Source organism: Nerophis ophidion, linkage group LG13 (genome assembly GCF_033978795.1).
Source record: "Nerophis ophidion isolate RoL-2023_Sa linkage group LG13, RoL_Noph_v1.0, whole genome shotgun sequence".
NCBI lineage: Eukaryota > Metazoa > Chordata > Actinopteri > Syngnathiformes > Syngnathidae > Nerophis > Nerophis ophidion.
This window is the reverse complement of record NC_084623.1, coordinates 54774144-54801643: the sequence shown is the minus strand read 5'-3', so window position 1 is coordinate 54801643 and position 27500 is coordinate 54774144. Positions and strand designations below refer to the sequence as shown.

The 27500-nt window shown below is 40.0% G+C and overlaps 1 protein-coding gene across 4 annotated transcripts in view; it reads right to left on the bottom strand.

Annotated features, from left to right (window-relative positions):
* Positions 1 to 27500, bottom strand: part of zgc:172282 (leucine-rich repeat and fibronectin type III domain-containing protein 1-like protein) — a 473431-nt gene that overhangs the window by 294425 nt on the left and 151506 nt on the right. The window contains exon 2 of one of the 4 annotated variants that reach the window (XM_061919226.1): positions 3416 to 3497. The exons of the other annotated variants lie outside the window; for them this stretch is intronic. The gene's annotated coding sequence lies outside the window, so the exon portion shown is untranslated. The remainder of the gene's footprint in view (positions 1 to 3415; positions 3498 to 27500) is intronic. 4 annotated transcript variants of the gene reach the window in all.

Sequence of the window (27500 nt, the reverse complement as noted above, 5' to 3'; positions counted from 1 at the left end):
TTTGAAAGAGTTTCAATACAATCATTATACCAAGTAATTCATTGCGAGAATCTTCAAGAATCAAAAATTGAATCTGAATCGAATTGTCAGCCCAGGAAACCCGGTCGGATCAAATGGTGATGTGCCCAAAAGTCCACACCCCTGATATCAAGCTTTTGTGGTTGATTATCGGTTATCGGTGAGTGTCCTGATCTTCAAACAGAGGCAGGTGTGCACAATCAGCGCTCCTAGCAACAACAGTTAACTATGAGTGGGAAGGATTGCGATTAATTATGAGGTAACCAAAGACATTGTGATCAATCACAATAAAATATTTTAATAATTTCAAAGCGCTACTGTCTTGACGTTTTTACGAATGGTTTTGACTAGATTATTTAATATTTCATAGTCAAGCTCTTGCGTGCTTACAGTATCGTAAGAAAAGGGATTCATATGGCCATGGTGGATCTCACATGAGAGGAAGAACAGTCTGCTGGAAATTATGGAAAGGGCCACTCTACATTGCAACTGTGTCAGGTTCAAACACTGATGACATCTATTAAATGAGACAAGAAGCAAGGAATTAAACAGAGACAGAGTATTAAATTTCGCTCAATTGAGGAGAGCGCATCGGGGATGTACTCTTGTACTGTATCCACCACGCTCTTTCATTTGGAATTTCCCTGATTACATGGCAACAGTTGATTCTAAGGGATGGGGGTCGTAAACCACCATCACCTTTGATTAAAACAGTTTGTAGAAAATATCTTAAAACAGTTCCTATTTGCTTTGCAGTTCTCGGGTCAAAACAATGCCTTTATGTTGATTACAACACATGAAAGAAACAAAACACCTTCATGTTACTTCCCATCCTACACAGTGGAGTTTCCCAAGCCTTCTGCTTGGTAGGATTAAAGACAGCTTATGTCCACTCGCCGGGAACTCGTTGAAACACAAAGTTTTGTGATAACCAAGATTTAATTATTCTAACAAACTCACGCTGTGGTCAACGTTGGAATTGCCACAATTTTTTTTTAATATTCAACACGGTGCATATTTCACACCCCCATTTTGTCACGTATCGTGTGTCAGGTGAATCGCAATGAATCAGGCCATATGAATCCCCTCCTTACTCTATGTGCTAACTGTCTATTGTAACAAAATTTAACAGCACAGACGGATAACGACAATAAACATATGATGAAAGCAAGGCCAAAAAAATAATAAAAAATAAATCCTTCAATCTTATCTGCAAGCAAAGTCAGCGGTCTGATCTAATGCCAATAAAACATGTTTTTTTGTTTGTTTGTTTTTTTGGTTTTTTTTTCCAGATGGAAGATGAAAGTGAAAGCAGCAAAACCCACAAACAAGCAGCAAGTGAAGGTCGGGCAATAACATTTCCAGAAATAAAATCACAATTCAAGCACCTATTGACTGAAAAATCAGTCAATTCAATTGAACAGACTGCAAAGTCAATATATTTAAAGTTCGAACTGGAAAACGTTATTTTTTTGCAAATATAAGCTCATTTGGAATTTGATGCCTGCAAACATGCTTCAAAAAAGCTGGCACAAGCGGCAAAAACGACTGAGAAAGTTGAGAATTGCTCATCAAACACTTATTTGGAACATCCCGCAGGTGAACAGGTGGGTGCCATGATTGGGTATGAAAGCAGCTTCCATGAAACGCTCAGTCATTCACAAGCAAGGACGGGGCGAGGGTCACCACTTTGCGAACAAATGCGTGAGCAAATTCTCCGACAGTTTAAGAATAACGTTTCTCAAAGAGCTATTGCTAGGAATTTAGGGATTTCACCATCTACGGTCCGTATCACTGCATGTAAGCAATTATACTACGAACCTTCAATCCCTCAGGCGGTACGGCACCAAAAAGCAACATCAGCGTGTAAAGGATATCACCACACGGGCTCGGGAACACTTCGGAAAACCCCTTTCAGTAACTACAGTTCATCGCTACATCTCTAACTACAAGTTAAAACTCTACTATGCAAAGCAAAAGCCATTTATCAACAACACCCGGAGACGCTGCGGGCTTCGCTGGACCCGAGCTCATCTAATGTGAACTGATGCAAAGTGGAAAAGTGTTCTGTGGTCTGACAAGACCACGTTTCAAATGTTTTTTTTGGGGGGGAAACCGTGGACGTCGTGTGTTGGAATAATTGTTTCTTAATTATCACAAAAAACTTTGTATTACATTGTGTTCCGGACAAGAAGACAAAAGGCTGAAACCTTCCAAGAAAAATGCTCGTAAATCTCTTCTGGGACTACAAAGCGGACAGATGGCAGGATCTGCCCAACTTCCACAGGAACTCTTTTTGAAGTATTTTATGGAACTCTCTTTGAACTAGTTTATGGGACTCTCTTTGAACTGTTTTATGGAACTCTTTGAATTATTTGACAAACTCTCTTTGAACTGTTCAGTAACCGAAGGCAACACTGTTTACAACCCACTTCCCTCAGGAAGCAGCTGTGGGAAAGAGGGAGGAGAAAGTCAAATAAAAAAGGAGGAGTACGATATTGGGGCAGAGTGTGGTGCAGGACTGTACAGAGAATACACTGGCCATGTCGCTCCTAAGATCTGAGTCCAAATTTAATTCTGTTTCTGTTTGATTCTTTGCTTTTTTTCTTGTTTAATAGATGTCATCAGTGTTAGAACCTGACAGTGTCCTCTAGACCAAAGGGTAAAAGAACCATCCGGACTGTTATAGGCGCAAAGTTGAGAAGCCAGCATCTGTGATGGTATGGGGGTGTATTAGTGCGCAATGCATGGGTAACTTACACATATGTAAAGGTACCATTTATGCTAAAAGGTACATACAGGTTTTGGAGCAAAATATGTTGTCATCCAAGCAACGTGATCATGGACGCCCCTGCTTATTTCAGCAAGACAATGCCAAGCCAGGTGTTACAACAGCGTGGCTTTGTAGTAAAAGAGTGCGGGTACTTTCCTGGCCCGCCTGCAGTCCAGACCTCTCTCCCATGGAAAATGTGTGGCGCATTATGAAGCGTAAAATACGACAGCGGAGACCCCGGACTGTTGAACGACTGAAGCTCTACATAAAACAAGAATGGGAAAGAATTCCACTTTCAAAGCTTCAACAATTAGTTTCCTCAGTTCCCAAACGTTTATTGAGTGTAGTTAAAAGAAAAGGTGATGTAACACAGTGGTGAACATGCCCTTTCCCAACTACTTTGGCACGTGTTGCAGCCATGAAATTCTAAGTTAATTATTATTTGCAAAAAAAAAACTATGTTTATGAGTTTGAACATCAAATATGTTGTCTTTGTAGTGCATTCAACTGAAAATGGGTTGAATAGGATTTGCAAATCATTGTATTCTGTTTATATTTACATCAAACACAATTTCCCAACTCATATGGAAACGGGGTTTGTAGTTTATATGTATATCATGTTACCTTATTGTTTCCTCACATGCCCCAAATGGAAGCTTTCCAAACTCCTCTTCTCCCACCTCGCCTCTCAGAATGTTGTCAAAGTCTGCCAAAAAGCAAGCGTAAACATTGACGTGTGTAGAAAATAAAAATACAAAGGCCATCAAGCAAAAGACTTGGTTGACGTTTGAGTTCTGACACTGGGCAAAGATGTGTACAAGATACAAAACTATGAATCACTAATTGCTGTGAAGTATCGGCTTTATTTTGACTAATGTAATCAAACATTGTTTTTGGTCACATTAACATAAGACAAAAAGATGCCTCGGGCTTGGGCTGGTCCTGGTTCGAGCTTGGGCAAGTCTTGGATCACAATATATAACCCCCTCCCCCCCCATCCCGTCTCCTCCCATCGTATTGATTGATTGATTGAAACTTTTATTAGTTGATTGAAAAGTACAATACATTGACGTGTGTAAAAATAAAAATACAAAGGCCATCAAGCAAAAGACTTGGTTGACGTTTGAGTTCCGACACCGGGCAAGGATGTGTACAAGATACAAAACTATGAATCACTAATTGCTGTGAAGTATTGGCTTTATTTTGACTAATGTAATCAAACATTGTTTTTGGTCACATTCACATAAGACAAAAAGATGCCTCGGGCTTGGGCTGGTCCTGGTTCGAGCCTGGGCAAGTCTTGGATCACAATATATAACCCCCTCCCCCCCATCCCGTCTCCTCCCATCGTATTGATTGATTGATTGAAACTTTTATTAGTTGATTGAAAAGTACAATACATTGACGTGTGTAAAAATAAAAATACAAAGGCCATCAAGCAAAAGACTTGGTTGACGTTTGAGTTCTGACACTGGGCAAGGATGTGTACAAGATACAAAACTATGAATCACTAATTGCTGTGAAGTATTGGCTTTATTTTGACTAATGTAATCAAACATTGTTTTTGGTCACATTAACATAAGACAAAAAGATGCCTCGGGCTTGGGCTGGTCCTGGTTCGAGCCTGGGCAAGTCTTGGATCACAATATATAACCCCCTCCCCCCCATCCCGTCTCCTCCCATCGTATTGATTGATTGATTGAAACTTTTATTAGTTGATTGAAAAGTACAATACATTGACGTGTGTAAAAATAAAAATACAAAGGCCATCAAGCAAAAGACTTGGTTGACGTTTGAGTTCTGACACTGGGCAAGGATGTGTACAAGATACAAAACTATGAATCACTAATTGCTGTGAAGTATTGGCTTTATTTTGACTAATGTAATCAAACATTGTTTTTGGTCACATTAACATAAGACAAAAAGATGCCTCGGGCTTGGGCTGGTCCTGGTTCGAGCCTGGGCAAGTCTTGGATCACAATATATAACCCCCACCCCCCCATCCCGTCTCCTCCCATCGTATTGATTGATTGATTGAAACTTTTATTAGTTGATTGAAAAGTACAATACATATTCCGTACAATTGACCACTAAACGGTAACACCCGAATACATTTTTCAACTTGTTTAAGTCGGGGTCCACGTTCATCAATTCTGGTACACAATGGAATTTTCCAAGCCTTTGGCTCGGTGCAACAAAGACAGCCACTTGTATGTTCATTGGCAACTCAGAGAACGGACACTTATTTTAATAATTTACGTACAATTTTTTCTGACACGTAATGTTTGAGAAATCTAACGAGTTCTCTACTTTGGTTGAAATAATAATGTTCCCCAGTCTACATATTCCGATTAGTTGGAGGGTTGGGAAGATCACTTCATTAGGACAGCTTGCTGCACCACAGGCCAGCTGGCATTCAGTAAGCGCACACACACACACACACACACACACACACACACACACACACACACACACACACACACACACACACACACTCATATGCTGTACAAAGACACGTTCTCCTTTTTGCTCTTCCTCCCGACTTCTGAGGCTAGCAACACCGGGGGAGCCACTAGTTGTGTTATTGAATCGTGATTTGCCAATGACAGCGCTGTGAGTAACAAAAGAGCAAAGAGGAAAAAAAGATAAAAACGGCGGGAAGTGGAAGCCGAACACAAGAATCGGATATAAGGGGTTATCAGAAGGCAGACAACAAAACGAAGCAACTGGTAAAGGTCGAACGTTGGCCGATATCGGTTCGATATCTGCAAAGAGAAAGTTTCATATTATTTAGGATAGCAAGTTACAATTTATTCTATTTGAATCAAGTCATTTAGAAAAAGGTAAACATGCCAGGATATAGGCTACTAGCAGCTACACAACAGCTAAGCACACAATAGCACATACGCTAGACACTAGATCTGATCCGACCGATCTAAGTCATAGACTGGATCTGACCAATCTAAGTCTAAAACTGGACCTGACCAATCTAAGTCTGAGACTACATCAATCAATCAATCAATCAATGTTTATTTATATAGCCCCAAATCACAAATGTCTCAAAGGACTGCACAAATCATTACGACTACAACATCCTCGGAAGAACCCACAAAAGGGCAAGGAAAACTCACACCCAGTGGGCAGGGAGAATTCACATTCAGTGGGACGCCAGTGACAATGCTGACTATGAGAAACCTTGGAGAGGACCTCAGATGTGGGCAACCTCCCCCCTCTAGGGGACCGAAAGCAATGGATGTCGAGCGGGTCTAACATGATACTGTGAAAGTTCAATCCACAGTGGCTCCAAGACAGCAGTGAGAGTCCCGTCCACCAATCTAAGTCCAAGACTGGATCCGAGCAATCTAAGTCTAAGAATGGATCTGATCAATCTAAGACTAGATCCAACCAATCTAAGTATAAGACTGGATTTGGCCAATCCAAGTGTAAGACTGGATCTGACCAATCTAAGGCCTAGAATAGATCTGACCGATCTAAGCCTAAGACTGGATCTGACCGATCTAAGTCTAAGACTGGATTTGACCAATCCAAGTCCAAGTCGGGATCTGACCAATGTCAGTCTTAGACTAGATCTAACCAATCTAAGGCTTACAATAGATCTGACCAATCCAAGGCTTAGAATAGATCTGACCAATCCAAGTCTAAGACTAGATCTGACCAATCTCAGTCTTAGACTGGATCTGATCAATCTAAAGATCAGAATAGATCTGACCAATCTAAGTCTGAGACTGGATCTGACCAATCTAAGATTTAGAAAAAATCTGACCAATCTAAGTCCAAGACTGGATCTGACCAATCCAAGTCTAAGACTGGATCTGACCAATCCAAGTCTAAAACTGGATCTGACCAATCCAAGTCTAAGACTGGATTTGACCAATCTAAGTCTAAAACTGGATTTGACCAATCTAAGTCTAAGACTGGATCTGACCAATCTCAGTCTTAGACTAGATCTGACCAATCTCAGTCTTAGACTAGATGTGACCAATCTCAGTCTTGGACTAGGTTTGACTAATTTAAGTATAAGACTGGATTTGACCAATCCAAGTCTAAGACTGGATCTGACCAATCTCAGTCTTAGACTAGATCTGACCAATCTCAGTCTTAGACTAGATGTGACCAATCTCAGTCTTGGACTAGGTTTGACTAATTTAAGTATAAGACTGGATTTGACCAATCTAAATCTTAGACTAAGACTAGATCTGACCAATCTAAGTCTATAAGCATGAACTGAAAAAGCCTACTGAGATATTGGCACCAGCCGCCAAACTAGATCTGACCAATCTAAGTCATAGACTGGATCTGACCGATCTAAGAGTTAGATTGGTCAGAGCCAGTCTGACCAATCTAAGTCTTAGACTGGCTCTGACCAATCTAAGTCATAGACTGGCTCTGACCAATCTAAGACCGGATCTGACCGATCTAAGTCTATGAATGGATCTGACCAATCTATGACTGGATCTGACCAATCTAAGTCTAAAACTGGATTCGACCAATCTGAATCTTAGACTAGACCTGACCAATATAAGACTGGATTTGACCAATCTAAGTCTTGGACAAGATCTGTGAATTATATTTATATAGCGCTTTTCTCGAGTGACTCAAAGCGCTTTACATAGTGAAACCCAATATCTAAGTTACATATAAACCAGTGTGGGTGGCACTGGGAGCAGGTGGGTAAAGTGTCTTGCCCAAGGACACAACGACAGTGACTAGGATGGCGGAAGCGGGAATCGAACCTGCAACCCTCAAGTTGCTGACACGGCCGCTCTACCAACCGAGCTATGCCGCCTTCTGACCAATATAAGACTAGATCTGACCAATCTAAGTCTATAAGCATGAACTGAAGAAGCCTACTGAGATATTGGCACCAGCCGCCAAACTATATCTGACCAATCTAAGTCATGGACTGGATCTGACCTAAGTCTTAGACTGGCTCTGACCAATCTAAGTCTTGGACTGGCTCTGACCAATCTAAGTCTTAGACTGGATTTGACCAATCTAAGTCCATGAATGGCTCTGACCAATCTAAGACTGGATCTGACCAATCTAAGTCCAAGACTGGATTTGACCAATTTAAATCTTGGACTAGATCTGACCAATATAAGACTAGATCTGATCAATCAAAGTCTATAAGCATGAACTGAAGAAGCCTACTGAGATATTGGCACCATCACCCGAACTAGATCTGACCAATCTAAGTCAAAGCCTAGATCTGACCAATCTAAGTCAAAGCCTAGATCTGACCATTCTTAGTCTAAGACTGGATTTGACCAATCTAAGTCTTAGACTAGATCTGACCAATATAAGACTAGATCTGACCAATCTAAGACTGGATCTGACCAATCTAAGTCTATGAATGGATCTGACCAATCTAAGACTGGATCTGACCAATCTAAGTCAAAGCCTATATCTGACCATTCTTAGTCTAAGACTGGATTTGACCAATCTAAGTCTTGGACTAGATTTGACCAATATAAGACTAGATCTGACCAATCTAAGACTGGATCTGACCAATCTAAGTCAAAGCCTGGATCTGACCATTCTTAGTCTAAGACTGGATTTGACCAATCTAAGTCATAGACTAGATCTGACCAATATAAGACTATATCTGACCAATCTAAGACTAGATCTGACCAATCTAAGTCTATGAATGGATCTGACCAATCTAAGACTGGATCTGACCAATCTAAGTCAAAGCCTAGATCTGACCATTCTTAGTCTAAGACTGGATTTGACCAATCTAAGTCTTGGACTGGATCTGACCAATATAAGACTAGATCTGACCAATCTAAGTCTTAGACTAGATCTGACCAATATAAGACTAGATCTGACCAATCTAAGTCCATGAGCATGAACTGATGAAGCCTACTCAGATGAGAGGCGAAACCTCTACTCAGACAAACCAAACAGTCCAGTTGCGATGGATTGAACGCCCTGAAAAAACCTCACATTGAAAACCTCAGAAAATGAGGTGTTTTCAACCATAAACCACGATCATCAAAATAATATCAAATACATGCCGGACATATCTTAGTTTCACAGTTGACGTCGAATTGCTTTAATGCCATATTCCTATGTGTTGAGTTATTTCGTCCAATTTCATCTCCACGTTTGTCTTCGGTGCCATGAGAAGTGAAGACTCCCCTGCCTTCATTAGAAAGAGGACTGAATCGGCGCCACAGGCCGCCTATCTTCTTGCGGCAATATGGCCGACTGGTTAGATCTCCATCCTCCCACCACTTTACTCTCAATCACTCGCACTTGAACTAAGTGGTCACTCGACCGTCTGTGGCTCAGTACTTGTTGGGTTGGCTCGGAACACGTCCGTACTTCCAACTGTTAATGGGCCGGCCGGGGGGGGCGAAAAAAAAAATGCGAGGTCAGCCCGCAGGCGGTATTTACAATCGCGGTGGTGAAGTGTTATGTCATTAGAAAGATGGATTCCTGCTGACTGACTGGGATAATGCCGCGTTAATGCATCTCTGCTCTTTGCCGCCTTACATTTACCCGGGAACATTTCAGTCATTTCTACTTCCTGCCTTGGACATTTTCTGATTATATATCCGCAGCTGCTTCTAAGGGGAGGTGGTCATCAACAGCTGTTGCACTCGGTCATAATAAGTTCAAAGAAAAAGGTGCCTGGAGCCATGTCAGGAAGTAGAAAGGTAAGTTTTAAAGGCCTACTGAAATGAGATTTTATGACACATTCTATGTGTCATACTTGGTCATTTCGCGATATTGCCATATTTTTGCTGAAAGGATTTAGTAGAGAACATCGACAATGAAGTTTGCAACTTTTGGTGCTGATAAAAAAGCCTTGCCTTGTCGATGTGCGCGTGACGTCGCGGGTTGTGGACATTGTTTACAATCGTGGCGATTCGGACCGAGAAAGCGACAATTTTCCCATTAATTTGAGCGAGGATGAAACATTTCTGGATGAGGAAAGTGAGAGTGAAGGTGTCAGGCTTGCCCCTGAGAGTTTGTGTTTTAGTTTCTCCTCTGTGTGTTTAGTAGTTCCTGTCAGCACTCTTATTTTGGTGCAGCTTCCTGTTTGTCTCCCTGAGTGCTTTGTTTCCCCTCAGCTGTGGCTGATTGGCACCTGGCCACACCTGACGTCAATCAGCCAGCTCCTATTTTACCTCCTTTGTTCTTCCAGTCAGTGCTGGATTATTGTCTTGTTGATGTCGTTGCTACCTGTCGTGTCGTATCATATCTCGTCGCGGTAAGCTATATCCGAAAGTGGTTTGTAGGTTATTGTCTTTCGTTCCCTGCTTCCAAGTTTGTTTTCTTATTACAAGTACGACTTCTGTTTTCCTGCTAGATGCCTGTTAGCTTCCACGCCAGGCCTTTTTGTCCGTTATCCGCCCACGTGCGCGCTTTTTGTTTGTATCCTTTGTTGTTTTTTGTCTTAGTGATTTATATTAAAACCATGCCTGCCTCCAACTCTGCATCTTTTGGGTGCGTCACCAAATAACTCTGACAGAAGGACTGGAAAAAAAAAAAATAGACTATACAGTGGGAGCGATTTAGATATTATTAGACAAATTTACTAGGATAATTCTGGAAAATACCTTATCTGTTAATTGTGCTACTAGTGTTTTAGTGAGATTATACGGTCGTAACTGTACAACCTGAAGGTCGGCCCCGCACCTTTCTTCAGCACCAGTCGACGGGTGGTGCCAAAACCCATCTCTGCCCTTGGCAAGGAACCCTCTTCGAAACACAATCTTTCGAAATGATCGCTGCATAAAACACTGTACTTTGTGTGCGTGGTCCAATCCAACCGTGTTCGATTGACCGCTCTGTTCCATAGTAAAGCTTCACCGTCATCTTTCGGGAATGTAAACAATGAAACACCGGCTGTGTTTGTGTTGCTAAAGCTGGCCGCAATACAGCTTTCTTCTTTGACGTCTCCATTATTCATTGAACAAATTGCAAAAGACACAGATGTTCAGAATACTGTGGAATTTTGCGATGAAAACATACGACTTATAGCTGGGAACGGTGCTGGAATAAAATGTCCTCTACAATAGTTCTTTAGTAACCAGAAATCGGCCGACGTGAACGGGAGTAACGAGTAGGGCTAGGACTTTATCAAGATGTATCGCGGCAGATTGATTGAGACTTTGATTCGTAGATTGCACATAACAGTACATATTCAATCAATGTTTATTTATATAGCCCCAAATCACAAATGTCTCAAAGGACTGCACAAATCATTACGACTACAACATCCTCGGAAGAACCCACAAAAGGGCAAGGAAAACTCACACCCAGTGGGCAGGGAGAATTCACATCCAGTGGGACGCCAGTGACAATGCTGACTATGAGAAACCTTGGAGAGGACCTCAGATGTAGGCAACCCCCCCCCCCCCCTCTAGGGGACCGAAAGCAATGGATGTCGAGCGGGTCTAACATGATACTGTGAAAGTTCAATCCATAGTGGCTCCAACACAGCAGCGAGAGTCCCGTCCACAGGAAACCATCTCAAGCGGATCAGCAGCGTAGAGATGTCCCCAACAGATACAGGCGAGCGGTCCATCCTGGGTCCCGACGAGCGGTCCATCCTGGGTCTCGACTCTGGACAGCCAGTACTTCATCCATGGTCATCGGACCGGACCCCCTCCACAAGGGAGGGGGGGACATATTCCGTACAATTGACCACTAAATCAATCAATCAATCGGATACGTTTTTCAACTTCTTTAAGTCGGGGTCTTCGTTAATCAATTCATGGACACTTAATCGATAACAATAAGGCATGCGTTCGATGATTTGTTTGTAACTTCTTCGTCGGAAGGAAGCGGAAGCATGGAAGCAAGGTTGGTTGCATGAACAAATGCACTCACTCTCTGGTAGCCGAGCAACGATTCCCGGTTCAAAATCGAAACTTTTTAAAACAGCATTGGGTGTCAGTTCTATGGTTGACTACATCCCTCGATTTCAAATAAGAATCACGATTCATTCGAAAAATTGTTGTTGTTTTTTAAACCCTTACTGATCAGTGGGAGGGACAAGCTAACGGCCAATCGGGTAACAGTATCAACTATCGAATTTGGGAAGAGAAAGTCGAAATGAAGAAATTGGGGATAAAAGAGGAGAAGTCACCTGGACAGTGTGGCACTTTTCGGGATTTTTTTTCTCAAAAAGGGACCGTAGTCAGACCATTGTGTAAGACCGCTATTACCACACCGCTTACCCTTTAGAGCACAGCTGTAACTTCCTGCCACTAAACCTACAGAAAATAGTTTTTTTTCTCAGGTTTCTCTATGTTTACATTTTCACACATTTCTTATGTTTGCATCTTCATTTTAAGATCTTATTGTTAAGTGTTTAATGGGATTTTACTATCCTGTTAAAATTGTTACAACATTTTCCATGCTTGTGTTGACATTTCCTTCCTACTTTGAATAACTGAAAGGATCATAATGACAATTAAATTTGAAATACAATTTATTTTTTCTCCTAATACTTAATGTCCGAATAATTCTATATAAGTTATCAGACAGCTTTGTGTTTAGGTTCCCTGCAAGAAGACAAAAGCTGTCTTTCATCCAATCAAGCAAAAGGCTTGTAAAACTCCACTGTGGGCGATGGGATGCGACATGGAGGTGTCGGTTTCTTTGATCTATTGTCAGCCACAGGAAGATCTTGTCCTGACCTGAGATCTACAAAGCGGAGAGGGAGCAGGACCGGACAGTGCTCCAGCCACCTTTTCTTTGAACTTATTATGACCGAGTGCAACAGCGGTTGATGACCACCTTCCCTTTGTAATCAGAAAATGTCCAATTAAAAGAGGAGCGTGTGTGGACTGCCTTCAGAGCGTGGTGGGAGACTGTACGAGGTTGCAGCCCAGACGTTTCTCCTCATGAGATAAATTGAATCCTGCCTCTGTTTGATTTATTTGCTTCTTGTCTTGTCTAATAAATCATCGGTGTTTGAACCTGACACTTATATTTCATAGGTCATAAAAACGAACAAAATAGAACACTTATATCACAATACAGTTTCCACCATGTCTTACAAGAAAAACAGAAAAGTAGCTAAATGACTACAAACTAATTAAGAAGCTAACTAACTAACTAGCTAATTGACTGACTGTGGAGGTAAAAAATATATATATACATATATATATTTGGTCATCTCCATCTATAATTATTTGTGCAACAAGTGCAGTGATAGTGAGTGAAAGAGCAAGCGCGACAGTGACATTGTGCAAGTAAAATTTTCACCTTAGCTTCCGCTTGCTTTCAGTTGTTTACTGTTTAGAAAGCACAGAGAAGACAAAGATGTTTGTGCGTGGCAGGCAAAAACACTTTGACATTTGCCTTAGGGCAATATATATATATATATATATATATATATATATATATATATACACACACACATATACACATTTTTATATACATACACACATATATATACACACATATACACATATATATACATACACACACATATATATACACACATATACACATATATATACATACACACACACATATATACACACATATACACATATATATACATACACACACATTATATATATATATATATATATATATATATATATATATATATATAGACACACACACGTGTATATAGGTAGGCATATAGATATACACATTATGAATGTGTGTATATAAGCACATATACATACATACATATATATACATACATACATATATATAAATATACATACATACACATTTATATATACACAATACACACATATGTATATATATATATGTATGTATGTACATATATTAATTATATACATATATTAATTATATATATATATATATATATATAGATATATAGAAATATAGATAGGCATACACATTTTGAATGGGGTTCTCAATCCTTCACGAAGCACACTTCTTTACACATCATAAGTACTTGCCTATAAAACAAGAGAAACAGTAGATGACTTTCATAACTAGAAGATAGACAAAAAGACTAAGCTTATCAACTATGGCGTCAAAAGGCGGACCCGCGCAAATTTTCAGGACTTATGCAGATCCCAAATACAGATCAGTAGGCACCAGAAGGTAAGAAAAGTTGATTTTGCATAATATTGCAAAAAAAATCACCAGATAATACGTCATACCTTATACAAACACCATAATAGCCCGATTGTGAAGTACAGTACAATCCATCAAGCGGTGCAGCTTCATAGCTTACCAAAGTCCTACTAAAACATTTTGATATATTTTTGTGCGCCGTGTGTAATGTTTTGTATTTTCAATGGAACATTTAAAATGTTGGTGTTGTTTACTCTCATGTGTGACTGCCATCTACTGGTCACACTTATCATTTCACCATGTACCAAATAAAATAGCTTCGGAGTTGGTAAGCACAACCAAAATATTACCGTACATTGGTTATGAGGCACACTGTGGAGTTTTTGGAGAAAAAAAAAATAAGTGCGACTTATGGTCCGGAAAAATACAGTATATCAACATACGACCCTCAGACAGGTATGAGAAGGTATTTTCGTGTTCTGACACTTGCCAAAATGATGTGTGCAGTAGTAGAATAAAAATTCCACTCCCTGTAGGCGTAATACGATCACATGGTGGGACTGTGCCTCATTATTTGCTGTGCGACATTTTCGTGTTGAAGTCTTGCACAGCTTGACGCGCAGGCGTGGAACCCGCAGGTGAGAGGGGGGGGGGGGGGGGGGGGGGGCACAAAGACACGCAGGAAAATGTAAAGCTGCTTCTCACAAGTCAGCCTATTTGCAAGAAACTGCAAGGCGCAAGTCCCGTTACTCGAGGTCGTTCCTAGAAAATGGTAACGCCACGCTTATGTTGCACCCATGCTACTGATTTATTGTTTTTATTCAGATAAAATGTTCAATAACCAGACTTTCAAAAAGCTGTCCACAAAATAAAACTGAAAGAAAAAGAAAAAATATTACATCAACACATGTCGGATCGATGATACAGTAGAAGGATACTGCTTCTTAAAAGGGGAATTGCACTTTTGAGGGGATTTTGCCGCAATCATTATGAGAGACACTTCTCTTGGTTTTGTTTTAAAGAGTAGCAGACACGATCATGACAATACGTTCAAAATTTACCGTATTTTGTAAAGCTGCTTCTCACAAGTCAGCCTATTTGCAAGAAACTGCAAGGCGCAAGTCCCGTTACTCGAGGTCGTTCCTAGAAAATGGTAACGCCACGCTTATGTTGCACCCATGCTACTGATTTATTGTTTTTATTCAGATGAAATTTTCAATATCCAGACTTGTAAAAAGCTGTCCACAAAATAAAACTGAAAGGAAAAGAAAAAATATTACATCAAGACGTCGGATCGATGATACAGTAGAAGGATACTGCTTCTTAAAGGGGAATTACACTTTTGAGGGGATTTTGCCGCAATCATGAGAGACAATTCTTTTTGTTATGTTTTAAAGAGTAGCAGACACGATCATGACAATACGTTCAAAATTTACCGTATTTTGTAAAGCTGCTTCTCACAAGTCAGCCTATTTGCAAGAAACTGCAAGGCGCAAGTCCCGTTACTCGAGGTCGTTCCTAGAAAATGGTAACGCCACGCTTATGTTGCACCCATGCTACTGATTTGTTGTTTTTGTCGGATAAAATGTTCAATATCCGGACTTGCAAAAAGCTGTCCAAAAAATAAAACTGAAAGAAAAAGAAAAAATATCACGTCAACACATGTTGGATCGATGATACAGTAGAAGGATACTGCTTCTTAAAGGGGAATTACACTTTTGAGGGGATTTTGCCGCAATCATTATGAGAGACACTTCTTTTTGTTTTGATTTAAAGAGTAGCAGACACGGTCATGACAATACGTTCAAAATTTACCGTATTTTGTAAAGCTGCTTCTCACAAGTCAGCCTATTTGCAAGAAACTGCAAGGCGCAAGTCCCGTTACTCGAGGTCGTTCCTAGAAAATGGTAACGCCACGCTTATGTTGCACCCATGCTACTGATTTGTTTTTATTCAGATAAAATGTTCAATATCCAGACTTGCAAAAAGCGGTCAAAAAAATAAAACTGAAAGAAAAAGAAAAAATATTACGTCAACACACGTCGGATCGATGATACAGTAAAAGGATACTGCTTCTTAAAGGGGAATTGTACTTTTGAGGGGATTTTGCCGCAATCATCATGAGAGACACTTCTTTTTGTTTTGTTTTAAAGAGTAGCAGACACGATCATGACGATACGTTCAAAATTTACCGTATTTTGTAAAGCTGCTTCTCACAAGTCAGCCTATTTGCAAGAAACTGCAAGGCGCAAGTCCCGTTACTCGAGGTCGTTCCTAGAAAATGGTAACGCCACGCTTATGTTGCACCCATGCTACTGATTTATTGTTTTTATTCAGATAAAATGTTCAATATCCAGAATTGCAAAAAGCTGTCCACAAAATAAAACTGAAAGAAAAAGAAAAAATATTACGTCAACACATGTCGGATCGATGATACAGTAGAAGGATACTGCTTCTTAAAGGAGAATTGCACTTTTGAGGGGATTTTGCCGCAATCATTATGAGAGACACTTCGTTTTGTTATGTTTCAAAGAGTAGCAGACACGATCATGACGATACGTTCAAAATTTACCGTATTTTGTAAAGCTGCTTCTCACAAGTCAGCCTATTTGCAAGAAACTGCAAGGCGCAAGTCCCGTTACTCGAGGTCGTTCCTAGAAAATGGTAACGCCACGCTTATGTTGCACCCATGCTACTGATTTGTTTTTATTCAGATAAAATGTTCAATATCCAGACTTGCAAAAAGCGGTCAAAAAAATAAAACTGAAAGAAAAAGAAAAAATATTACGTCAACACACGTCGGATCGATGATACAGTAAAAGGATACTGCTTCTTAAAGGGGAATTGTACTTTTGAGGGGATTTTGCCGCAATCATTATGAGAGACACTTCTTTTTGTTTTGTTTTAAAGAGTAGCAGACACGATCATGACAATACGTTCAAAATTTACTGTATTTTGGTCATTTCAATCATTGCCAGGACTGATTCTTTGGCGCATTTATTTCTGTTTTCGAAGCAGCACTATTCCGACTTTTGGCAAAAACTCGTTCCGGATGCAAATACGCGTGTGTTCTAGTCATGGCTGATTCGGTAATGTGTCCTGTCCAGCCACTCAGGCAAATCACAAAAAATAAATTAATACAAAAAAAAATATTAAATCAAAAAAAAAAAAAAATTTTCATACAAACCCCGTTTCCATATGAGTTGGGAAATTGTGTTTGATGTAAATAAAAACATAATACAATGATTTGCAAATCCTTTTCAACCCATATTCAGTTGAATGCACTACTGAGACAACATATTTGATGTTCAAACTGATAAACTTTATTTTACTTTGCAAATAATAATTAACTTACAATTCAATGGCTGCAACACGTGCCAAAGTAGTTGGGAAAGGGCATGTTCACCACTGTGTTACTTCACCTTTTCTTTCAACAACACTCAATAAACTTTTGGGAACTGAGGAAACTAATTGTTGAAGCTTTGAAAGTGGAATTCTTTCCCATTCTTGTTTTCTGTAGAGATTCAGTCGTTCAACAGTCCAGGGTCTCAGCTGTTGTATTTTACGCTTCATAATGCGCCACATATTATCGATGGGAGACAGGTCTCGGCCAGGAAAGTACCCGCAGTCTTTTACTACGAAGCCACGCTGTTTTGTAACACGTGGCTTGGTATTGTCTTGCTGAAATAAACAGGGGCGTCCATGATGATGTTGCTTGGAAGACAACATAAGTTGTTCCAAAACCTGTATGGACCTTTCAACATTAATGGTGTCTTCACAGATGTGTAAGTTACCCATGCCTTGGGCACTAATTCACCCCCATACCATCACAGATGCTGGCTTTTGAACTTTGCGCCTATAACAATCCGGATGGTTATTTTCCTCTTTGTTCCGGAGGACACCACGTCCACAGTTTCCAAGTATAATTTGAAATGTGGACTCGTCAGACCACAGAACACTTTTCATCAGTCCATTTTAGATGAACTCGGGCCCAGCGAAGCCGGCGGTGTGTCTGGGTATTGTTGATAAATGGGTATTGCTTTGCATAGTAGAGTTTTAACTTGCACTTACAGATGTAGAGACCATCTCTAGTTACTGACAGTGGTTTTATGAAGTGTTCCTGAGCCCATGTGGGGATATTCTTTACACACTGATGCCGGTTTTTGATGCAGTCCCGCCTGAGGGATCATAAGGTCCATAATATCATCGCTTACATGCAGTGATTTCTCCAGATTCTCTGAACCTTTTGATGATTTTACGAACCGTAGATGGTAAAATCCCTAAATTCCTTGCAATAGCTCGTTGAGAAATGTTGTTCTAAAACTGTTCGACAATTTGCTTACAAAGTGGTGAACCTCGCCCCATCCTTGTTTGTGAATTACTTAGCATTTCATGGAAGCTGTTTTTATACCCAATCATGGCAGCCACCTGTTCCCAATTAGCCTGCACACCTGTGGGATGTTCCAAATAAGTGTTTGATGAGCATTCCTCAACTTTATCAGTATTTATTGCCACCTTTCCAAACTTATTTGTCACATGTTGCTGGCATCAAATTCTAAAGTTAATGATTATTTGCAAACAAAAAAAATGTTTATCAGTTTGAACATCAAATATGTTGTTTTTGTAGCATATTCAACTGAATATGGGTTGAAAAGGATTTGCAAATCATTGTATTCTGTTTATATTTACATCTAACACAAGTTCCCAACTCCAATGGAAATGGGGTTCGTATATATATATATATATATATATATATATATATAAAACTTTATTTTGATATTTTGTAATCAATTGAAAATTGTGATAATTGACAAAAAAAAAAAAATATATATATATATACATATATATATATATATATCGATGAATTCATTTAAAAATAGTTGGACGGCACTTTTACTTCCGGTTGAAAGCATTAAATGGAAGGACACTGAGGTGAGCGAACTTGTCCAAATGAAGGCCCTACATGAATAAAAAATAAATAAATAAATCGATTTTACGTTATTTTGAATTGATTAAAAATCGTTAAAAGTAAGAATCGCGATTCATTTGAAAAACGACTTACTTGGAAACCCCTACTTATTACGTATTTCTAGCTTGTGTTTCTATTGTGCGTTTAGCTGTTGCCATTCATCCATTTTCTACTGCTTGTCCCTCTCGGGGTTGCGACGGGTGCTGGAGTCTATCCCACCTGCACTCGGGCTGCTAACTATTATCAGTTAAATAGAGGAAAAGGACAATATTGTGTGTTTCTTGGGGGGAAGCCAATTTCAAAAGATACTTGTTTGTTTGCCATTATCGGACAGATATCGATATCAAATCAGGGCATTCTTATCCGATACAGCCTTGGATACCCCTCGAAGTAAAACATTTTTTTGCAATTTTTTTGCTTTCTGTTAGTGCTTTTCCCTCACAGATTGGACACTAAAAAGAACAAAACAACAACCCAGAGGACATTATGTAACGTTATTGTATTCTATTGCAGGGTTTATTTTTATGTGCTTGATAACACACACACACTCTCCTTGTGCGTATCCCGACCTTCTTTAAAAAAACAAAACAATGTTTGTTTACCAAACCAGGACGTTTTTTTTTAGAGACTCTGAGACAGGAATAAAAAGACAGTGGTGAATATTTGACAGGCAGCTGTCAAATATCATCAACCATGAGGAAGACAAGGCTTAAAGGCAGACAGTTACACACACACACACACACACACACACACACACACACACACACACACACACACACACACACACACACACACACACACACACACACACACACACAGGTTATAATTTGGAATGGGGACCAAGTGTCTGTTCAGAACTTGTGGGGACCCCCCTTTCTACAGGTTGTGGAGGCATAAAAAAATGAGGTAAAATGTCCACTGCCCAGTTAGCTCCTACACTTCTTTAAATCTCTGGATTGATAAAGTAATGTGCTGATAAGTCTTACTGGGGACCCTGGGGGAAAAGAGTTTTAATAAGGTTCATGGGGACCAAATTTAAATAATTTTGCATAATTCACACAAATCCTAAAACCAAACCTTAAAAATTACTTACTCATCTTAAGAATGGATCTGACTATCATTTAAAAAGTTTTTCCTTTAGGGGACCCGATTTTTGTTCCCCATACCGTCAGAGGTCCCCTAAATGTGACTGTGTAAACAGAGCGATGTCCCCATTAAGTCAGCATTGCCAGAACACACACACACAGTTTATAATAAAGAATGCAGACCAATTTTCTGTTCAGAACTTGTGGGGACCACACTTTCTACAAGTTGTGGAGGCATACAAAAATGAGGTAAAATATCCACAGCCCAGTTATATCATACACGTCTTTAAATCTCCTCATTGATAAAGTAATGTGCTGATCAGTCTTATTGGGGACCCTGGGGAAAAAAAGAGTTAATATGGTTCATGGGGAACACATTTTATAAATTTTGCATAATTCACACAAATCTTGAAACCAAAGCTTAAAAATCACTTAGGGATCTTCAGAATGGATCTGACTATTATTTAAAGATGTTTCCCTTTAGGGGACCTGCTTTTTGGTCCCCATACCATCAGAGGTCCCCTAAAGGTGACTGTATAAACAGAGCGATGTCCCCATTAAGTCAGCATTGCCAGAATACACACACACACACACACACACACACACACACACACACACACACACACACACACAGTGTTTATAATATAGAATGGAGACCAACTTTCTGTTCAGAACTTGTGGGGACCCCCCTTTCTACAAGTTGTGGAGGCATACAAAAATGAGGTAAAATGTCCACTGCCCAGTTATATCATACAAGTCTTTAAATCTCCTTATTGATAAAGTAATGTGCTGATTGGTCTTACTGTGGACCCTGGGGAAAAGAGTTAAGGTTCATGGGGACCAAATTTAAATAATTTTGCATAATTCACACAAATGTTAAAACCAAAGCTTAAAAATCACTTAGGCATCTTCAGAATGGATCTGACTATCATTTAAAGAGGTTTCCCTTTAGGGGACCTGTTTTTTGGTCTCCATACCGTCAGAGGTCCCCTAAAGGTGACTGTGTAAACAGAGCGATGTCCCCATTAAGTCAGCATTGCCAGAACACACACACACACACACACACACACACACACACACACACACACACACACACACACACACACACACACCATGTTTATAATATAGAATGGGGACCTACTTTCTGTTCAGAACTTGCGGGGACCCCCTTTCTACAAGTTGTGGAGGCATACAAAAATTAAGTAAAATGTCCACTGTCCAGTTATATCATACAAGTCTTTAAATATCCTTATTGATAAAGTAATGTGCTGATCAGTCTTACTGGGGACCCTGGGGAAAAAGAGTTTTAATAAGGTTCATGGGGACAAAATTTAAATAATTTTGCATAATTCACACAAATGTTAAAACCAAAGCTTAAAAATCACTTACGCATCTTAAGAATGGATCTGACTATCATTTAAAAAGGCTTTTCGTTAGGGGACCTGATTTTTGGTCCCCATACCGTCAAAGGTCCCCTAAAGGTGACTGTGCAAACAGAGCGATGTCCCCATTAAGTCAGCATTGCCAGAACACACACACACACACACACACACACACACACACACACAGTACTAGAAGTAGGCATTTTCTGTTGAAATTCCAATTCAGGGGCTATAATTAAATTTTAAATATATTTTTGCTTAATCTTAAATTAATATTGTCATGTTTTGTGGTCAAGTTCTGTTTGGTTTTGGACTCATTGTGCACTCTTGTTTGTGTTGTCACCATGACAACTCAGTTTAATCTGTTCTGTGTTCACGACTTACGCACCTGTGAATCACTGCACCACTATTTAAGCCTGTAGTTGCCAGGCAGTTAGCCTCTACACACCCTTTTTATCCATGCTGATGATCCATGCTGCGCTTTTTCATGCTCTTTTATTCATTCCAAGTAAGTTTTTGTTATTCATGCAAGTTTTGTTTTATGTCCATAGTTTACGTTATAGTAATGATTTTTGTTTTCCTAGCCAAATTTTGTACCTCCGCTTTGTGCGCCTTATGTTTGTTCCTGTTTATATTATAACTAAAAATGTCATTACCTTCACGCCAGGTCCGATCCAGTCGCTTTGCACCACGGGAAAACAAACCGCGCCATGGTCCACGTCATGATAAATATATTCTATATGATTTCCCATCATAATGAATTATTGATTTATGTATATAATTGCAACCCAATGTTATTCTTGAAAATAAGACTTGGGAATGTGATAAGTAAACAGGATGTTATATCTGGATAGCAGTTATCAAAATAAAAATATTTTTAATCGTTACAATAAAAAAATGATTATGAAAAACCTTTATTAGTTATCAACACACTTAAACGAACCAAAAATCGGTAACTTTGATTATCTTTGAGTATCTTGAAGGTAGAAAAGCGCTATACAAGTAGAACCCATTACTGGTATCAATACCGAGGTACTGGGTTTGTGAACGACACCCATATCAAGGGAGCGGCTCCACACTGTGTATGGCAGTGGTGTCAAACTGGTTTTCATTGTGGGCAGTTATGGTTGCCCTCAGAGGGCCACTTCAAACAATGAGTACAGGTTCCGTGGCCACAGATGAGGCGCTGGCTGTCCAAACTCGGGACCTGGGGTGGACCGCTCGTCTGTGCATAGGTTGGGGACGTCTCTGCGCTGCTGACCTGTCTCTGCTCGGGATGGTCTCCTACTGGCCCCACTATGGACTGGACCCTCAGACTCTTATGTTAGATCCACTACGGACCGGACACTCACACTGTTATGTTTGATCCACCACGGACTGGACTCTCACACCATTATGTTAGATCCACCATGGACTAGACTCTCACACCATTATGTTAGATCCACTATGGACTGGACTCTCACACTATTATATTAGCTCCACTACGGACTGGACTCTCACACCATTATGTTAGATCCACTATGGACTGGAATCTCACACTATTATGTTAGATCCACTATGGACTGGACTCTCACACTATTATGTTAGATCCACTACGGACCGGACTCTCACACTGTTATGCTTGATTCACCACGGACTGGATTCTCACACCATTATGTTAATTCACCACGGACTAGACTCTCACACCATTATGTTAGATCCACTATGGACTGGACTCTCACACCATTATGTTAGATCCACTATGGACTGGACTCTCACACTATTATGTTAGATCCACTACGGACCGGACTCTCACACTGTTATGTTTGATCCACCACGGACTGGACTCTCACACCATTATGTTAGATCCACCACGGACTGGACTCTCACACCATTATGTTAGATCCACTACGGACTAGACTCTCACACCATTATGTTAGATCCACTATGGACTGGACTCTCACACAATTATGTTAGATCTACTATGGACTGGACTCTCACACTATTATGTTAGCTCCACTACGGACTGGACTCTCACACTATTATGTTAGATCAACCACGGACTGGACTCTCACACTATTATGTTAGATCCACTATGGACTGGACTCTCACACTATTATGTTAGCTCCACTACGGACTGGACTCTCATACCATTATGTTAGATCCACTATGGACTGGACTCTCACACCATTATGTTAGATCCACTATGGACTGGAATCTCACACTATTATGTTAGATCCACTATGGACTGGACTCTCACACTATTATGTTAGATCCACTACGGACCGGACTCTCACACAGTTATGTTTGATCCACCACGGACTGGATTCTCACACCATTATGTTAGATCCACCATGGACTGGACTCTCACACCATTATGTTAGATCCACTATGGACTGGACTCTCACACTATTATGTTAGATCCACTATGGACTGGACTCTCACACCATTATGCTAGATCCAGTACGGACTGGACTTCCACACTATTATGTTAGATCCACTACAGGTGTTTCCGATCTTCAGTCAAGCCAGAGATTTCCGACTTTAAACACGTCGACTCTCAAACGTCTCGTCGACGCAGACAAAAATGACGAGTAACACTTCCAGAGAAGTTTCCTCAAAATTGCCGGGACGGAAATGATTCGACGTCGAAGGGCAGCAGAGAAACTATCAAAGCTGCAAAGAGAAACCAAACCAGACGAGGAAGTGTTTGATCAGTCAGGGAGTCGAGAGCGCAGATCAAAATTTGCGAGGACCCCTGCTGGTTAAACCAGATCAGTCCCTCTCAGGCGGACCACGTCTGTTTTCTCCCAGGAGGAAGGGACACCTGTGGATGGAAGGTGTGCACATACGATCACACTACCTCCATGCAGTGGGTCTGGGTCACTACCGAACTGACGAGACCTGATGAGTCGGAAAGAGATGATGCAGTATTATCTGCGCACAGTACTGCCTGGTGGTTGTTTGGGCACACTGCAGCTAGTCCTGGGTAGTCCCAGTCCTTATTATAGAAAATATTTTGCAAATTGTTTATTTACATACCTTAAATGTTTCCAAACGGCGGCAGTAAAACGGCTGGTCAAACAAAACGGAAGTCGTCGTCATGGACCCACTGGCCGCGGAAGCTGAACCGACTCAATAACTCCATGGTGATGTTTTGGTTTACCATGAATTGATTAACGTGGACTTTGACTAATACAAGTTAAAAAAAAATTACCATTTAGTGGTCAATTGTACGGAATATGTACTGTACTCTGCAATTTACTAATAGAATATTCAATCAATCAATCAATGGTGGTTGCTGTTGATTTTTGCTGAAGGATGTCAATTATTAAAATGTAGGTCCAAGTGAGACCTACATAGAGGTTTTTGTTTCATGTCTCTCCAACATTCCTACCGGAAGTTACAGGCAGTTTTGTCTGTGTTTTCTTCCTAGGAGCAGTTTTGTCTAAGTTTTATTCCTAAGGGGCGCTACAGCGCAATTTTGAGTATTTTTTTTTTTATTATTAGATCGCAATTTTCGCCAGTCCGGATGTGTGTTTCCAGTTTGATGAGTTTTGGGTTAAATTACAGCTCAAAGAGGCAAAGGTGAGTGTTTTTACAAAACTTTTGTTTTGAAAGGGGAATTGCAAACTTCCTGATTATTTTTACTGAAGGATGTCAGTGTATGAAATGTAGGTCTAAGGGAGACCTACATAGAGGTTTTTGTTTCATGTCGCTCCAACATTCTTACCGGAAGTTACAGGCAGTTTTGTCTGTGTTTTTTTTCCTAGGAGCAGTTTTGTGTAGGTTTTATTCCTAGGAGGCGCTAGAGCGCAATTTTGAGTTTTCTAGTTTTTTTTTATTAGATCGCAATGTTCGCGAGTCCTGATGTGTGTGAGTTTTGAAGCATGTTAAGGGGGTTAAATTACAGCTCAAAGGGGCAAAGGTGAGTGTTTTTACAAAACTTTTGTTTTGAAGGGGGAATTGCAAACTTCCTGATTATTTTTGCTGAAGGATGTCAGTGTATGAAATGTAGGTCTAAGTGAGACCTACATAGAAGTTCATGTCTCTCCAACATTCTTACCGGACGTTACAGGCAGTTTTGTCTGTGTTTTCTTCCTAGGAGCAGTTTTGTGTAGGTTTTATTCCTAGGGGGCGCTAGAGCGCAATTTTGAGGTTTCTGTTTTTTTTTTTTTTATTAGATCGCAGTTTTCGCCAGTCCTGATGTGTGTGTCCAGTTTGGTGAGTTTTGAAACATGTTAAGGGGGTTAAATTACAGCTCAAAGGGGCAAATGCGAGTGTTTTTACAAAACTTTTGTTTTGAAGGGGGAATTGCAAACTTCCTGATTATTTTTGCTGAAGGATGTCAGTGTACGAAATGTAGGTCTAAGTGAGACCTACATAGAGGTTTTTGTTTCATGTCGCTACGACATTACTACGGGAAGTTAAAGGCAGTTTTGTCTGTGTTTTATTCATAGGAGTAGTTTTGTGTAGGTTTTATTCCTAGGGGGCGCTAGAGCGCAATTTTGAGTTTTCTGTTTTTTTTTATTAGATCGCAGTTTTCGCCAGTCCTGATGTGTGTGTCCAGTTTGGTGAGTTTTGAAGCATGTTAAGGGGGTTAAATTACAGCTCAAAGAGGTAAAGGTGACTGTTTTTACAAAACTTTTGTTTTGAAGGGGGAATTGCAAACTTCCTGATTATTTTTGCTGAAGGATGTCAGTGTATGAAATGTAGGTCTAAATGAGACCTACATAAAGATTTTTGTTACATGTCGCTACGACATTACTACTGGAAATTACAGGCAGTTTTGTCTGTGTTTTCTTCTTCGGAGCAGTTTTGTCTAGGTTTTATTCCTAAGGGGCGCTAGAGCGCAATTTTGAGTTGTCTAGGTTTTTTTTTTTTTTTTTATTAGATTGCAGTTTTTTTCCAGTCCTGATGTGTGTGTCCAGTTTGGTGAGTTTTGAAGCATGTTAAGGGGGTTTAATTACAGCTCAAAGAGGCAAAGGTGAGTGTTTTTACAAAACTTTTGTTTTGAAAGGGGAATTGCAAACTTCCTGATTATTTTTGCTGAAGGATGTCATTGTATGAAATGTAGGTCTAAGTGAGACCTACATAGAGGTTTTTGTTTCATGTCGCTACAACATTACTACGGGAAGTTACAGGCAGTTTTGTCTGTGTTTTCTTCCTAGGGGACGCTAGAGCGCATTTTTTAGTTTCGGGGTTAGGTTTTTTTGATTAAATCGCAATGTTATCGTTATAATTTTTTTAGCGAGTGATGACCGAAACCTTTAATTTGCCATGATATAACCGCTACGTACACAGTAGGATCATTTGATATACTGTAAGTAGCAAATAAAAGAGAAAATGGCAAAAAAAGCTGAGTGTGTGTGTGAGAGAGAGAGAAAGACTTTTGCAAAGCACAAAGTCACGTTGAAAAACAAAAAAGAGGAAACTTTGTACGTGTGAGGGAGGTAGGAAGCGTTTTTTTTTTTTTTTCAAGTTGATCCACACGAGGCTGTGGTGGCGGAGGAGGTATTGATGAAAAACAATGGAAGAATGAGCAATGGAGAACAAACCGAACGCGGAGAGAAACATTCGGTTAAGATTTTTTTTTTTTTTTTTTTGGCACAAACATAGGAGTGACATAAGTGAGGCTCATACAAGAACTGTTAGAGACAACACGATATATATACCATCGGATCAACTGTGGCCTAGTCAGCAACCTTTTAGAGCCCCAAAAATCCCTGGGCAACGCACGGATTACTTACAAGCAGACACGGTGTGGAGACAGAAAAGGAAGAACGGACGCATTTTTGGCCTAAAAACTGACGATATAGGTGAAGTTCTAACACTAAAACGCCTTCAGGAAGCGGTGCTTTAACACATTCCAATATCCATTTGCAGTCGGCAGTGTTTCAGCTACGTCTAAATCACTAATCTTCGCCTGGGAGTTTCTTACAAGTATCATTATCACTGCAGGAACGAGGAATAGCTAAACATGCTTCACTACACACCGTAGGAGGAGGCAATAGTTTGCCGCTAACAAAAGAAAGCACTACTGAATGTAAATAAATGCAGTGGGTGGATCTACACGGATATCGACTGTATGATACCAAGAACATACTACAATGAATACATCAATATTTTTTATCGTCGCTAAATCTTTTTTTTTATGTAAAAAAAAAATGTGTATTATGTTTATAAACTCAGGAAATACGTCCAATGACACATGAGGACTTAAATTATGACCAATGTATGATCCTGTAACT